Here is a 17045-nt window from a genome sequence, read left to right on the forward strand (position 1 = left end):
CCCATTGATCAGATGGAAAATTTTTAAGATTTTAATATGCTAATAGATAACTGTATTACCTATGAAGTGGACTTTTGGGAGGAAGCTCAATTTTTGTTGGTTACTGTAATCTTTTTTATAACTGGCTTAAGACACCAAAATTAAGGTAAACTTCGCTATACCTGAAATTATGCATTTATTGTAGCTCGAGAGATGTGTAATGAAACCTTGCTTTATGTAAGAAAGAGGAAATCTGCATCGTCACTTATAAAGAACACGCAAGTTCACAATCCAAAGAGAAAACACTATATATTTCAATACGAATATTTACAGCAAAATCAACACCACATCAAACCTTATAGTTGCCGAAAACATGACAATCAAACTTCTCAACACTGCATCAGGATACGTGAGGAATGCATCAATAGTGTCTTACACTCTGAGAAATTTCAGTGCAGAATACAATACTTTGGTAAATTAAACAGCTGGAACACCACGGAGTGGCTATGATTATGACTCTTAGAGCCATGTACTGCTGAAAAGCAGGTGGAGCAATCACACTGCAATGCACATACTCTACTGGTTCATGTTTAACATGCACTATGTCTTCAACAGTGGGAACAAGAGCACTGCCTGCCACACACTTAATCCGCTAAGGGGCAACGTAAAAAGAGTGTTGTCTTTTTCTAAACATCTGGAGTAAACAATGAAGCTATGTTTACCTCCAAATATACATAAAACATATGAAATTGTCATTTCAATGCATGGTGAATAGTGTGTTGAATAAAACAAAGGATATGTGCATCATGAAAGCAATTTGTGCATTAAAAATGACTAAGGTGACAAGTTTTTGGAGAATCTATATATGAAATGGCCAAACGACCTTGCATAGCTTGTGTTATGAAGACCCCTGCCCAAATATACAACGGCAGTAATAGCTCATCAACATTTATCACTACAGAATTTCGCGTGTATAAATGATTTCACCCATCAGCAATTCCTGTACCACCATTGCTGTCTTTTCCACATACAATCACACACCACAGGGTAAAAAATAGGCTACCGAATCCTATGACTAAGGTTGGTAGAAAAAAAAAAAAAAAACGCAATCCCTTGTACTGGCATAAGCAAGTACTTGGAAGACGTCCAATTGAATGCTGGTATCTGGGATACGTTTCATTGGAGCTCCTCATTACAGTTCTGGGGGTTGTTTCCAGAGCACATAATGCCTTCAAAGAGCTTCTTGGCAGGCAAATTGCAGAGCATTATACCTCTCTTTATAGAAACAGCTTCAATGATGAAAACAGGAAGTACGTTTCAATATGGGTCCATAGAAGCACGACTCCTAAAATGCGAAACGTACGCCCACATGAAAGGCAGGCCAAAACAAGGGCAATAAATGCCATATTTTCCATAAGGTTCGACAAGAATCATTAGCATTTCCACATTAAAGTGAATGGTGGCATAGAAATTGGTACCAGTATAATGTGCATCTGCACAATTAACGATTTGTAAGGCCGACTTTCTCTTCCACAGAATGCTCCGGCAGAAATACTCTAAGCAGAAAGCTACATTTCACTTTTTAGCGCACAAAAGAACAAGGACGAAAAGCGACACAGACACAGCGCGCGCTTCATCCTTGTTTCTTTGTGCGCTAAAAAGTGAAACATGAATTACCAACATGCCCAAGCATACATTCTTCCAGAAAGCTATTTTGCAGTCCTAACAGAAGCTACAACTGTCTTTGGCTTTGTAGAGTGATGGCTCTAAACACAAGAAGTTACCAGTACCCTGTTATTGTAGAACCACTTGCTAGCTACATAGCTGATTACACAAAACATGAAGCACACGGATGCTTGCTGCCCCCGATTCAGAAATCAAGAAGTAATGACAGGCAAGTGAAAGCCTCAACATACGCCGCCTCAGCCCACCTTAAACCACAATATATAAGATCAGTATCATGTGCTTCCTTACACTGTACAGCCAGCGCATTCACAATAAACATTAACTACATTTCACAACTGTGATGACATTTGTCTGTATTCCTGCAACTACCAACATTAGCAGATATACAGCATGCTGTTCTCAGCAATATTTAACATCGCACAAAACAAAGCCCTCACTACGCAAGAGAAGCATGACAGTATTAAAGACACATAGATGACTACTATTTTCACAGATCCAACATGACAAAAGCACTTCGTGACCATAAAAAATAAAAAGCTATGATGCTATTTTGTGCGACATTAAAAAAAAAACTGCAACTGAATGCTAGAAGTGAACTCACTTAGTATATACGCTCGAATAAGCTGTAATGCTTGAATGTTTTATTATAACTGCGCCCTTAATACTTAAAGAAAAGTACAATGCTTTAATATAATGAGAGACCACTTCATACACAAAAAAAAGTGTATGAGACAAAGGTGGTAGTAGTACATATTTTGCTCCAAAGATACGTTCAAATACACGGCCATGAGCCTTGAATAAAGTGCCCCAGTAAACACGGTAGAAAAGCATCATAACATTGAAGTGCTGGCAGGGACAAAAGTCTGTGGTATGTTCAAGCAAGAACACAACAAACACTACTGTGCATAATACCTATAAAGCATGAACACTTAAACTATGAAGTTACCTCATCTGGATGCTCAGAAAAGTATAAGATGGGTTGGACATACACGTGTTAAGCCCACATGACCACTTTCTTTTGCTTAGTTTAGCAACTAAGTGCTGTTCACTTAGCTTCAATGTAGACCACTAAACATCATAGTAGATCATATCAATGCACTCCCAAACAAAGGAGACATCACTTCAAGTGAGCCACCGAGCTCACCATGAATGCACATGTTTTGAACAGTGTATTACTGTGCGTCATTAGTTATGTAGCAGTCCATGTTGGTTGATATTCCTACACTCTTTGTGGTAACCTTGAATGGCAACACACACATGGCTGCGAATAATCAAAGCTTACACAAGGCAGTATAATGCAAAAGCACTATTCAGTAAGAAATTCAAGGTATTCAGTCCACCTAAAAGATGGTGTGCATAGTCAGCTAACAAAACTGTCACACAATATTTGCACCGCCTGCTTGCACCATGATAACTAATAGCTGTATCATTGTCCCAAATATAAATCTAGGTTGCAACAGTTAGAGCACAGCTTTTGCTAATATGACAGAGGAGCTCCACCCTTTAAGCTTCTCAAGCTGTTTCTTCAACTACAGCACAAGTTGTTTAACCTGCTCAGTCCCAAAGATTTGGAAGCATTAGATTAACAGAGAGCTGAGCTATTAGGCAGGTATTCATGTTAAAGCATATAACTGCTCCTTGAGTTGGTCCTCATTACTAATTGGGACGTTAAGAACATAAAAAAATACTTATTGCTTCAATATCCTGAGTAGATGGCGACGGCAGCATCTCCATGCAATGGATTGAGTAGTCAGATCATCATATTCCTTGCAAAAACTGCTCAAGGTGACTTAACACAAAGATGACAATATTAGCATGACATGGGAGGCTGACATTTTGAATGTGCATCTTAGAATTCCGAGTCAGCTTGCAATATCTCATAGGCAGTTTACAGGTGATTTTTTCTGCTTGTGACAGCGCACTGGTTTGAGCCAAATTGATTTCAGTTTTCACAAAAGCTGACGATAGTAGTGCATTGAAACTGCTTCTTACAGTTCTCCATGAATGTAAATTTAAATCCAAAAGAATTACTCTATGTAGTTACTTCCAAAATGCTAAAAAGGACTAAAGTAGGCTACCCATTTAGGCACGGTGAGACTGGGCAGGTTAAAGATTTTTTTTTAAGCTCTGTCATGTTTCTTGTGCTACAGCAAAGCTTATAATTTGGCCACACTTCATATTACAAGCAACATTTTGGGAAGAACTGGTGATATAGGAAGCCCAAGTGTTTGCACACATGTTCATAATGTGAAAAAGGGGGCCTGACACTTCAATTATTACTCACTCCATAAAACAAAACTCGCTTTTTATAAAACCAATTAAGTGATTCTCACATGTGCTCTCTTATGGGCACAAATGCATAATAATAGGAAAGACACTTCGTTTTCTAAGTAGTAGAGGATAGAACACTCTATTGCTGTTTCCATATTCCAGCTTCGTGTTCTGCTTTTTGTCACAGCTCAGTGTGCATCAGGACAAATTATGCTGTCACAGATTGATGTGGAAGACAGTCAAATGTTATAAAAAAGGTCTGCATGATAGATGAACTTGACGAGTAGTGCGATTGTACATTGTTATGGAGAAGATGTGAGCCATGGCCTGATGCTTTTAAATAATGATGACCACAGGGAAAAAAACCACCCATTGGTCAAAATGCATTAATATCACATCAATTACGTCTTTTATTTGTGCCCCTCACCATTTTTCTTAGAAGCAAATACATATACCTAGAGTGCAAAGCATTTTTGTGAAGAGATAATGTCCAAACTAGAAAAAGAAATATGAGAACATTTGAGTGTTCATTTATGCATTCCTCTTACGACACAAAGTGAACATTAGCCACACTACACACTGGCTGTTAATAAAAATCTTCACAAAACACACCCACACAGACACAGAAAAAAATAATTAGAAGCTTAGTAATCAATACTGTATTCACCACAGAGATCTGTTCTATGTACAAATGAAACTAACAACAAAAAGAAAGAAAAGGCCACTTTTTGCTACAGACTTGCAGCTACATAAAAGTGTGGCTATTCTAAAATTTTCATCAAAACTTTTTCACATGTAGGTACAAGACAGGGCCCTGACAACCAAGTCTGTAAAAATTATGACAGGATAGTTAATACTGGAATGACATTTTCGTGAATTGTAGTCAGATCAACAGGCCATAATATAAATGTAGCAACAACATACAAAAATGTGCATGTAAAAGAGAAGCTGCAGAGAAAAGAACGTTAAGTAAATGTCATGAATTCAGTTTGAATAACAAGTGGAATGCAATGAATATTTATGACTTATGGTGACAATGTCTTAAATATAAAGCATGAAATTCCATGCATAATGATGATAAATTGTGTGGAGTGAAAAGAAAACAGTCGAGAAAAATATGTTAGTAAGCAATGTAGATGCAATTGGTTTACTATCCTAACAAAGCTATTTTCATGTGATACTAACTTTGAAACAATGGAACTATTCCAGATTAAAATGGAAAACATCAGCATATTCATGAAAAAATTGCTACTCTTCAGGATGGCAACTCCAATGTTTCCACAAAACCAATGAATTAATTAAGCCATTGCTTCAGAAATAATCTCATTAGTTTTTTTTCATTAGTTCCAAATTACTCGCGAAAAAGTTGAAAGCTAAAAAATGTGTGCATATCAAGCGGCTTCAGGCAGGTGCCATGACTGTCGACACATTTTGGCAAAAACTTCTCACATGCTAAATACTGCCTCCAATGTTAAAACTGTACAGTGGTCACTATTTAGAACTGTTTGGAGTGTGCACAACATTTCCTTGATTATGCAATTTAGGAAAAAAAAAGGGGGAGGCTTAATTTAAAAGCATAAAGTTCAGAGGTTGAAATGCACGCCCTTTGGACTATTAGGCTTGTGTTGGCTTGTATGGTTGCAAATTATGCCCTCACTTTTCCAAAAGTTATTACTGCTCATTTAGCCCCTCTTAACTGCATAACAATAATCAGAAATACGTATCTACATGAAAAGTGAGCTTGCACACAGTTCAACAGTATTATTTACACAATTCACAGCACTGTAATATTTAACATGAACATCCTATTTACAAAGCAACTTGGAAGTAGTTCTGTGCGTCATGAAAATGAAATATAGAAAAACTTTAGACATGATGCTTCTGGCCAGGTATGGTGTTCAGGATTAAATTTTATAAGCTTCATGCCACATCTACTACAGCTGCCTTTCTTAGGCCAGTGATATAGTTGAATGACATACACTTATCAGCTTCGTTACAAATGCATCATTAAGATAAGTCTCCTCTGTGGCATGTGGCAAAGCCTTTCTGTTTCACTGCTTACTGTTCCAATTAATAGTCATAGTGGCAACACCTTAAGTTCTGCGCTTTTAAATTTACCATTTTGTATAAATATTACATTTTGTAGTGAACTTATTGCAAAATTACACTGCTTCAAAAATAAAAATGAGACACGGAACCTAATAATATGAACACATAACATGAGCACATTTTGATAACGAAGGGATGAAATAATTCCCGCATGACATTTGGTATGAGTAAACACGTATTTAAATTACATTATGCCAATGTGTCATGACCAAAGAAGACAGAAGTTTGTCTTTTGCTTGTCTTCCTTTGGTATGTGCCTTCAAAAAAAAAAGTTATTGACAATGCTTAAGGAAAGCATGATGCAAAATCCCATGACCAAGCTCACTTCATGCCTCACAAGCAGTGACACTAAAATTCATACTGCTTAATTATAAAGCAACAGTACAAACTGTGAAGGAGTGCAGCCTAATGAACAATTTGGAAATCAATACTTTAACTCCAGCAGAGCACAGTACTGCAACCAAAATATACCTCTCGCCATTTTATCATAGAAAGGACTCAAAAGGCATTATTTCTTTGCAGTCTTCAATTTATCTGTAAGGAAAAGGACCTACATGAGGGAACAGCTGTTGTGGCAGGACATTGCACCAGATTGGTACAAAATAGGGAAGGGGGAAAAAAAACACAGCAACATGGGCACAGCACGAAAGATGGGGGCACAGGCAGACGGACATACACAGCACTCTGCACATAATTCCCAAAGTGCTTGTTTTGCAATATTATTTCCAAGATTTCCAGTCCTCTAAGACTCTGAAGAGAAAGAATTATGGATAAGAGGTATGAAGAAAGGAAGGTAACGTGCCCTACTGGATTTTTGTGCGAAAGAAGATGGAATAGAAGTATACGAAAACTCCTTCAGAACACCTGTGCACTTGGCAAATGTCACTGGTTCAAATGCGATCACAAGCTAGCGGATCTTAAGAACACAATAGCACCTTCCGAGCTTTTTGTGCCAATTAATGGCGAGGTCAGTGTTCCAGGATCACATTTGCACTTGTTGTATCATCATACTGGTGTGCTGGAGACTGATTGTCCACGAGTATCGAACTAAGGCCACTAAAAAACTGTGCGAGAGAGGAAATGGGATGAGAAAACATACAGCTCAATGCTGCGTTCTTTAGTTGAAAGTGACAACTGCTATCGGATGGAAAGACTAATTTGATATTAGTAAAGCAATTTGGCCACAAAATTCATATAATCAGCCCTTTCTGCACCAAACAAACACTGCCAAAGTTCCGAAAGAGCAATACACCAGTTAAGCCTGATCAAGAATTTCATTTTAGTTCTCTCTTAAGAGTGCAAACTATCACAGCAATGAATTACATGTTTTTCTTAGCTTTCATAAAACCGCATGACTCAATATCAGGTTCTTCAACAGATGGGGCTTGTGGGGCTGTCAACTCAAAAAACATCTAGAGTTAAACTCCCGAATCCAAAGCTTAAAGGGGTACTGACAAAAAATTTCATGGCCGAGATAACCTGCGAGATAGATTCCCGTGAACATGTATATCTGCAAAATATTAACAGCGAATATAGCTTGGAAGGTATTTTATATGAATTTTGAAGTTTACGTGCGTGATTCAGCGCTATATGCCGCACCTCGCAACATTGACACCCTTAAAAGTGACTCGAAGGCGACCCTCCCTACTTCCCCGACGTCATCACGCTGCAGCCGATGCAACAAGTTACGATGATGTCATAGCCGCCATTTCCCTTTTGCCGCGCTTGCGCCAGCAGACTACTTTTCGGCGGCCGCTCACGAGTCTGTGGCCGCGGTGCACGTGTTGAAAGTTTTGTGTTTGGCGACACTGCTTTCCCATTTTTCCTGTTCGAAAGGACTTCTTGATTTCCTTGTACTGTCTGGGCTGCGGACTGCGTGGAGGTGCGTCACAGTTCTGTGAGCTGACGTGGTTGAGCATTTCCACACGCTAGGTGGTGATAGTTGCACCTGGCGGCTTGTTGTTTTTGAAGCTCTCTCAAGCCAGAATAGAGACTGGTCGGTAATGAGGAGCCTGTAATTGATTATCTGTCGCGTGCTGCAGCAAACAATGTGCCGTGTTATGACTAACAGGGCCCCAGCAATATGTTGCAGCAAAAAAACGCGAGGCCAAAATTTTTGTGTCAGTACCCCTATAATTCATATTCTCTTCTAGCACTGACACTGCTATTTTCACGTGAAGGCTAAGAGGCTGACGTTTAACCCACATTTAGGTTTTCAAATTGACAACTATTTCCTGAGGCAGCAACTACTAGAATTATGATGGCAGTTGTGCGAATAGGTGTTACAAAAGGAAAAAAAAAACATAAATTGAGGGCATTGTGTCTGTGAATGCATATTTTTTGTACCACTTATTTGTGCTCAAAGAAAAAATATAATCAAATTCAAAGTAGCTTCCTTACTACTGTGGTAAAATGAAGCATGCCAGGTAACCATGACCTAAGACGTGTACGAAATTAGCTGAATCAAACTATGACGCCTCAGTTACAACCACACTTCCTTAGAAAGCCCATTCACTGAGCCACAAAGTAAGTAAACACATACAAAATCAATAAAATGTAAATGAAACATGATGCTATGACCCAGTTGCAGTAAATTGCAACTTCATGAAAATTAGGAGGCATGAAATATGCAAAAAAAGTAGAACTTGTACAGTTGCACATAAACATACCACGTCACATTGAGAGGTAACCTATCAACGCAGCTATATCACAGTCCTGTACTACGTGTACTCCCCAGTTTCACTTGAGAGGTCTCACTCTATGATTAGTTGGCAGAGGACTTAGACAACCAGTGAAGCATACAAAGGAGCAAGTGAACTCTACCCACTCCTCTACATGCCAAGCAAAATGGGCACTTTTCCACACCAAACAACAATCAGCTGTAAATCAGGGGCAGCTAAAGGGGGCAAGAGAGAAAAGAGTCAAAGCCCGGCTACACCACCAATGAAAAAGGAGAATTACCCCCACCCCCCTCAAGGGAATATTGTGGTGCTGCCCTTGCTCCTAACACAGAGCATAACCACTGTCCATCCCTATAATAACTAGTAACACTTCAGCATTAGTACACTTCTTTTTTAGAGTCCTACATCAGACAGAATATACACCATGAACAACACAGTGTTGACTGACAATTTCTTCCATGTTCACTTCTTCTTGGCTATTTTCTTTTTCAGCGGAGATGACTCGGAGTCTACCTTCGTTTGAGAACTCTCCTGGGACTCTAGGTGTTGCTCGAGCTTCCGCAGTATGGACCTGAGCTCATCCTTGTAGAAAAAAAAAAAGACAAACAAGAAATGTGGTTTGTAAGTACTTCATGAGGTCAACAATAAAAGTACTAGAACAATTATCCCATGACACATTTATAAAAGTTATGCAGTTAAGGCAGAGCAAGAAATATGGGTGATAAGATGACTGGCAACGAAAGGAATGCAAAAATGAATAAGTAGACTGAGAAGTGGGGGATGACAGGTCTGAGCAGCACTCAGAAGCTGCACATCTTAGAAAGCAAGCATGAATTCTCCTGCAAAACTCCCACAAAGGCCCATGCTGTGTGCAGCGCATATTTCTCTAAGTGGGAGATGATGGTGATATTCACTTAAGCATCCTTTTTTGATTTAGGATCACTGAGCCAGCATGGTCTGAATTTAGAAGAAGTGAGGTAAAACACATAGAGTCCTATTCATACCATGTCATAGGTGTAAAGAAGCTTCCAAGACTTCATGTTTTTCCTCTGCAGGCAATGCACAGCATGCTCTAGGCAGTACAGGATGTCATCTTGCATGTTCACAACCTGCATAAAAGATTGCTTTAGCAGTAGTATCTGAGCAAGCAGAGCCTTCAAGATCAGTCTACAAAGTTTTTAGCTTGTATAGACCTCGTGAGCTGGTATGGTGGCGCTACTGCTCTCGCCCTCTATCGGGCTAGCGGCGCACTGTTAGGATTGTCGCCTACGGGCCCATCTGCATGTTTCAAGGCGGCGGCTACGGTTGCGGCGGCCGCTGTTCTCCAAGAACGGCCACCGTAGTTCTTTTTTTTTTCTGTCTGCGTGTGTAAATAGTACGCTGTGCTAACTTATGTTTATTTTTGTTTTTCTTCCTGTCTGAAAAACTTCTCAAACTACAGCCGTTTAAAGCTGTAGCCGAAAAACCAGCATTCAGCGACTCTTGTTAACGCAAGCATTCAACAAGACTTCGTCCCCTTTTTGCCTCAAGCTATTTGAGAGAGACAGGCACTCCTCAGTCCGTCTTTTTGATGAAAACCGAACTGCGAGCCCTACAAAAAAAAAAAAAAAAAAAAAAAAAAAAAAAAAAAAAAAAAAAAAAAAAAAAAGAGAGAGAGAGAGAGAGAGAGAGAGAGAGAGAGAGAGAGAGAGAAAGCCGACAAAACACAGCTGCTTGCGCCGAAAACAAGTTCTTTTCCGTCCCTTGGACACTACGCGCGGAACAGTACATTACCCCCCCCCCCACACACACAAACACGCTCACAACGCACACACACACACACACAGGCGAGCGCTCACAAACACTTTACAGACAGTGAGACTGCAAGCGCCCACCCATCAGTTGGTCACTGGTTGTCGTCTGCTAGGAAAGCGCATCGCCAGCCAAGGCCGCCAGCCTGCGTGTGAACGTGAGGACAAGAAGCGACGATCGTGTGTTGTTCTGCGGTTTCCGTAGGATTGAAATTGCAATAACGTGCGTTTCAAAAGGAGTTCTTGGTCGCTTGGTACGAAGTTGCACGCGAGTGGTCGGTGTGTCGTCTGAAAGAAGAATTGATGTGCGCGATGGAATCTTTCGACATTGGGAAATGCAGAGTGCAATCGAAAACCGTGGACTACGAAGTACGAGTGGAGGTGAGCTTTTGATTTTTCAGTGCTCTACGTGTGCTGAGCCATACCGAACTGTTTTCGTTCCCAACGAAGAGGACGCGGCAAATTTGTGTCTGATTCCGCACTGGCTACCCCTGCTCGCCGCTCTGGCTGGCAAGAAATCACGCGTGAGAGCAGAAGAAGCAGACAGGCGCATTGCCCCTCTAGGTGGCCGTTGTCAGCCTGCTATCTTCCTATTTCTTTGTGACCTTGTAAGCTTGTGTATACATTTAAAACAAATAATAAAATGCGAAAAAAAAAAACGCACGAGAGTGGGGACACTTATAGACGGAATTCGAGGCGTTGCTTACGCAGCCCCGCACAGCTGCGGTAGAGTTGTCTTTCATTTTCGTCCGACTTCTGAGGTAACCCGCAGAATTTTAAAGCTAGTGTCTTCCGAACGGTGTTCCTACAGCTGTTGTGCCAGCCATGCACGCGAAAGTACGAAAAAGTACTGGACTACTGCGACGTTTTTACGTCCTTTCGGCGAGGAGCCCTGCGTTTCTACCGTGACTGTGCGCCCGGGAGCAACAAACGACAATCCCAACTTTTCCGCCGCGGGCGTCTGGTGGCACTGCCTGTTCGGTTCAAAGCTGCAGCGCACTAAGCCTATACACAGTCGTCTTGCTGAGACAGCATTGCTAAAAGATGACACTTCAAGGGTTTGCCAAGACAGGCTTTCATCAACAAAGTGGTCAGACCAGTGATACATATTATCACCACTATTTGCATAATAGGCAAAAGAAAAATTTAGCAGCAAGGTTTTATTCATTTCTACTGCCTATATGTGAATATGCTGGGACAGTATGGGATCTGTCCAGATACACAAATATAAAGTGACGTTAAAATGTGCAGTGAAAGGCAGCTAGGTTTATTTTTAATCAGTATAGGTGGAAGAAAAAAGCTCCCAACGGTTCTTTTATAGGCTGAAAATCCAGAGTCCCTTTAAAAAACGTATGCTATCGTGAAAGGCTAGAATGTTCTATCTGACATATGATGACAAACTTCGATTGAACAAAATCATGTTATACACTTTCCAGGAATTCTTCTTGCCCCCGTACAATTCGTGAATGGAAGTGCATATCAAGAGATATAGCTGAGTAAGTGCCCTTCGGTTCCCGCTTTCGCTAATGCACTTGAAATACTGAATTGAAAATATCCTTATCATCAAGCAATGTAAAGTACCTCTTCCATTTTATGCTTGTGCAGTGATTGTGCTTTCTCAATATTGTGCCTGATGTGTCCAATGCACACAACACATCAACTGCCCAGAGTTTCCAGTTGTCTTTTTGCTCTAGTTTATTGACACGTGTGTGTGTACACACGCACACACACACGATGCTTTCCATGACTATGCCATGCCTTGCTGGTGACGTATCCAATGCTTGCGACACTGCTATATTACATCATCCAAAATAATGTTATACTCCGAGAACTCTAACGCCGTTAATTTTGCCATCATAGGTTTATTAACAGAGGAGAAAATCAAGTTCAAAGTTTCATTTTTAAATTTTGTGACGAAATCTCCCCGTGTGACGTCACGGATTTCAAAGTGTATTTATCGTATTTTGGCGCCATTGGCTTAACAAAATTACCCCAAACTTGGTATGTTAAGCCTATGACCCCCTCAGAGGACAATCTACTTCATTTTTACCGATTAGGAACTACGTAGTCGCTAGTAGGCGCACTCAAAACAGGTGATGTCACGGCAAATAGTGCCGAAACCTTAAGGTCGCGTCGCCACTTACATTTCGTTTTTGCATGTTTTCTCGCTTACTAAGCGTCTTCTCGCAGTAAGCATGGTGTTTTTGATGTCGTGAAAGAGTGCTTTACTAATATGAGAAAAATCGTTTTGCTCTTTAGTGTCCCTTTAAGGCCTATATACAGGCTAGCAGTACCTACAAAATAACTAAACAAACAAATAAACAACGTTCCTTTCACCCCACAACAGTATTGTGATAGTTATGAACTCTGCTTTCACTGTTCAAAAGTTATGGTGCTGTATTTAATAAAAGTAACATGGGCCTCAGGAGCATAGCCAGGATTGTATTTCGAAAGGGGTCTGACCCTCCATAAGTATGTACATGTGTGTATCTCTGCATAAATATCTCCTGCAAAAGTCTGAGGAAAATGGGGGAGGGTGGATCTCAAACTGTCGGGATTCTCTTAAGATGTGGCTGATGCCAGTTCAACTTCATTAAGTATTACTTGCAATATGACTCACTAACACTAACCTTGATTATCATTGCACCGAGATTCTGCATTAAGTTTACAATTAGCTTTTATTTTTGTCAATTGCAATGGCTTCCTACCCTGCAATAAAATGAACAGTGTTTCTCTAACAGTAATGCCATGGGTACAAAAACACTATGAGCAGTCTACGCAAGCATAAACTGGGCAAACTGACATCTGTTGTTGCTCCCTTTCTATACAGGGTGACAACTTGATCATTCAGTGCAAGCTCCCTCCACAAAACTGTGCTGCATCTGCACCGTATGAAACAAGACATTATGCATCAAAAGAACAATGATATCGAAAGAAGCTCGACTCTGCCATGACATAATGGAAATAAGCAAAAGTAATCGGTTGGTGTACTACACAAATAGTCTGAGTTTAACAGTGGCATGCTACTTGCCAGTGTATTCTTAGGCTATCAGAAACTATACAATGTAATCATGCAGCCAAGCACAAGTTTGCAGGTAGGACATATGACATGGTGTTTCAGTAACTGTGGTGGCACAATGCGAAAATACAAATCTGCTGTCTTCGAGTGCACAATGCAGAGATTGGCTGAATATGTTTATCCGAATAAGCTGTGTAAACCAACAAGAGATGCTGAACACGAAAAAAAAAAAAAGACATAATGCATTGCTTTACATGTCTCTCAATCTTTCTTCCATAGCTCAGCATCATTTACTTTCACCATGCTACGAGTTAGGTAACAAAAAACTCAGTATTGTGCATATGATATGCAAAAGCACTCATGCCCTGCTGTGCAAGCAACATTTAGGTGTTGGGAGCGGGCAAAGCATCACACACGCTGGCAGAGTAGCAGACAGCATGCTACAGCAACTGCCTTTGGCTCAATGAGTCAGTGCAAACAGTCCTAAAAGCTATATGTAGTGAGTGGCACCCACCTGAGCACCGTCATGTTTGGTAGATAACCCTTAAACATCATTCAGTGAAATATTTTGCTAGAAAAAAAGCTTAACATGACAGTTCAAATCTAGCTTCATTCTGGACCATCTAGCTATTTGGAGTTAAAAGTGGCAATGCAGAGCATCCTATGCTATGAATGTTCCTTTTCAAGTATGGTTGCACACAATGCCATCTCCTAATTGATGCCAGGAGCAAGTGTGGTGACCTCTTATGAATACAAGCATGCAGAATCACAACATTCAGCCTTTCAGCCAACATAATAGAATTTCCTTAAAAACCAGACAATATCTTAGTTTTGGGTGCAATTGCATACTTCATCTGCTGACAGAGAAAAAAAAAATTCAATTTCTGCTGGTATTTTCTCTGTAGACTGTCAGAAAATGAAGTAGTATTACCAAATTCTTATCACATAGTTAATTCTACTTAGCAGAGAGGTATACAGTTTCTGCCCTTTTCTTCTTCCCATCTCTTATGAAAGTTTTATAAAATTATGAGTAAACAAAATCTAGTTCTTGAAAATATTCATACACTATCTTGATTATTTCCAATGCACCCCAGTTCCTCTATGGCAATGTTTCTCGCAAACAAAAAAGCTTCATCTTCTATGCGCGTAAGAAGTGCAGTTTACTTTACGAAATACTACAGATAAAACAAAACTTTACTTTGTACAGCTGCCAATATTTGTACTGCAAAGTGTCTTTTATTGCACTGTAGAACACTTGCAAAGCAGGCTGCCTGGTTTCGAGCTCAGAACCCTCGGCCGCACCACTTCGCTCTCCTCCTTGTCGTTCGCTTGTCCAGACACTGATATACAATAATTAGGGGTGTGCGAATATTCGAAATTTCGAATATTTTTCGAATAGTGTTTGCTATTCGATTCGATTCGCACTGAAATTTTACTATTCGAACTATTCGAACTTCCCAAAGACAAATACAGTCAACGTCCGTTGAAAGTGACCCCTTCAGATTTTCAATTTGCTTCACCTCATTACACTTTCGTATTGCGGCAAAGCTGCCTTTCAAGCTCCGTTACGGTCGAACTTAGCCAAGAGACAAAGTTTGGTTAAAAGTGGTCCCTAGATTTTCAATATGCTTCACCTCATCACACCTCCGTATTGCGGCAAAGCTGCCTTTCAAGCTCCGCTACGGTCGAACTTAGTCGAGAGACAGTCGTCCGTTTGGAAGTGGTCTCTAGATTTTCAATATGCTTCACCTCATCACAACACCGTATTGCGGCAAAGCTGCCTTTTTAAGCTCCGCTACGGTCGCAAATGTATTAACTCAAGAAAACGCTGGTTCCAATATGGAGATGAAAGATGTGGCAGAGTTGGGGGCTCAATTAATGCTGTTTTGGACCTGAAATTTGGGCAGGAAGTCTGAAAAATCGGACGCCGAAGCTTTTTAGCATCCAAAATTTTAGATGTTCTTATATATCGACGTTTACGAGGCAGATTCGGAACTCCGGAATTGAAGGGAGCACACCCTTGTCTGCCACATCAGTTGGCCTTCCAGAGAAGTTGAAAGAGAAGGAGAGGCTGAGGAAACGGCATCTCTGCCTATCACGTGTAAAGTGTTGTCGGCAACACTTTGGTTGCACCAAATCATGCACATAATACAATTCGGCCGCTACAATGCCTCATTCTTGATAAGAAAGACAACTATGAAATATGACCCACCAGCGCTTCATCAACCTAGCGAAAAGAAACACTTTTCACAAGAACATACTTAGGGATTCTCTACAACTTTTTTCTGTAATTTCACTTCGAATTATTCGAAAAATGTTTGAGAAATATTCGAAAATTATTCGAAATGATTCGATTCGATTCGCACTCAATCTTTTATTATTCGAATTCGCTTCGCACCCAAAATTTTGCTATTCGCACAGCTCTAACAATAATTCATTCAGATGTGTATCAGAATAAAGCTTTACTTAGTTCTGAGCCACGTTCCAATCTGTTCCATCCTGTGACGGGAAAACTTGCCATCCACCCGTTGGCAGCACAAAGCTACGGGGTAATCCACATGGTTTTCTCAGAAAGAAAAGCTTGTAGTTGAAAAAAAAAATCTGTCCTGATCCGGGTTAAAACCCAGGACGAACGCCTCTGTGGGGCTGTCACTCTACTAATCAAGCTAACTAGGAGTCTAGCAGTTGGCAGAGCGAGGGCAAACTAATTGACAATTACAAACGGCTGGATGGCAATTTTCCCTTTCAAAAACCCTTTCTCCATCATTGCGGAATTCTGCAGAACTGACTGCCTGCCCATCTTATGTCTTGTGCTCTAGCGTTGGTATGTATAATGGAAAACCCACAAACCTAATGCAAAAACAAGTTCACAGCTATCTAGTATTTCAAGAGAGACAGAATTCTTTAGCAAGTCCTCCTGAACAAGAACAGAAACACATACCATGGAGACATGACAACTGATGCGGCAGAAGTCACACTCGTGATTGCGATCTTAGGTCGTAGCCTTGGCCGCTTCGCTTTCTTGGTTCTGCTCTTCATCAAAGCTAAGGCGCTCACGTCTTCAGACCCATTTCCACAAGCTGGGTACGATACCTTTGCTCATTTCACTGCATGCAAAGCACAAAAAAACAGATGCTTTTTTCCTCATCTCAAGACTTTTAGTACCACAACTGTCAAGTAACAAACTGGAAATGTGCACGCCTCAACATTAATATACCTCCTTACATAACTATGTGTTAAATTAAACAGACCAATACAGCATGTCAAAAGTTTTTGCAGCAATAAAAACACAGTCAATGTAACTTAGTTCCTAGCAGCCACAGTGATATGCATATTGCTCAGGGACACATCAGGACTGGCTTTCTGAGCTCAGGTTAGAAGATGCAATGGTAGTGTAAGGATCTACTTGTAATTGTAATAATCTTTACAAAACATGAAAACCTCCCCATCCGAATTGGTACATGAAAAATGGTAGTATTAAGGAGAAAATATATTACACACTTGCTTAAA

General features: G+C 40.3%; 1 long non-coding RNA gene across 1 annotated transcript; it reads right to left on the bottom strand.

The window, feature by feature from the left end:
• Positions 1 to 271: 271 nt before the first annotated feature.
• LOC119374072 (uncharacterized) lies at positions 272 to 16559 on the bottom strand. Its single transcript, XR_005180083.2, has 3 exons — positions 16477 to 16559; positions 9731 to 9835; positions 272 to 9308 (listed from the first exon to the last, which is right to left on the bottom strand). It is a non-coding gene; the product is annotated as an uncharacterized LOC119374072 (long non-coding RNA).
• Positions 16560 to 17045: the final 486 nt, after the last annotated feature.

Source organism: Rhipicephalus sanguineus, chromosome 1 (assembly GCF_013339695.2).
Source record: "Rhipicephalus sanguineus isolate Rsan-2018 chromosome 1, BIME_Rsan_1.4, whole genome shotgun sequence".
NCBI lineage: Eukaryota > Metazoa > Arthropoda > Arachnida > Ixodida > Ixodidae > Rhipicephalus > Rhipicephalus sanguineus.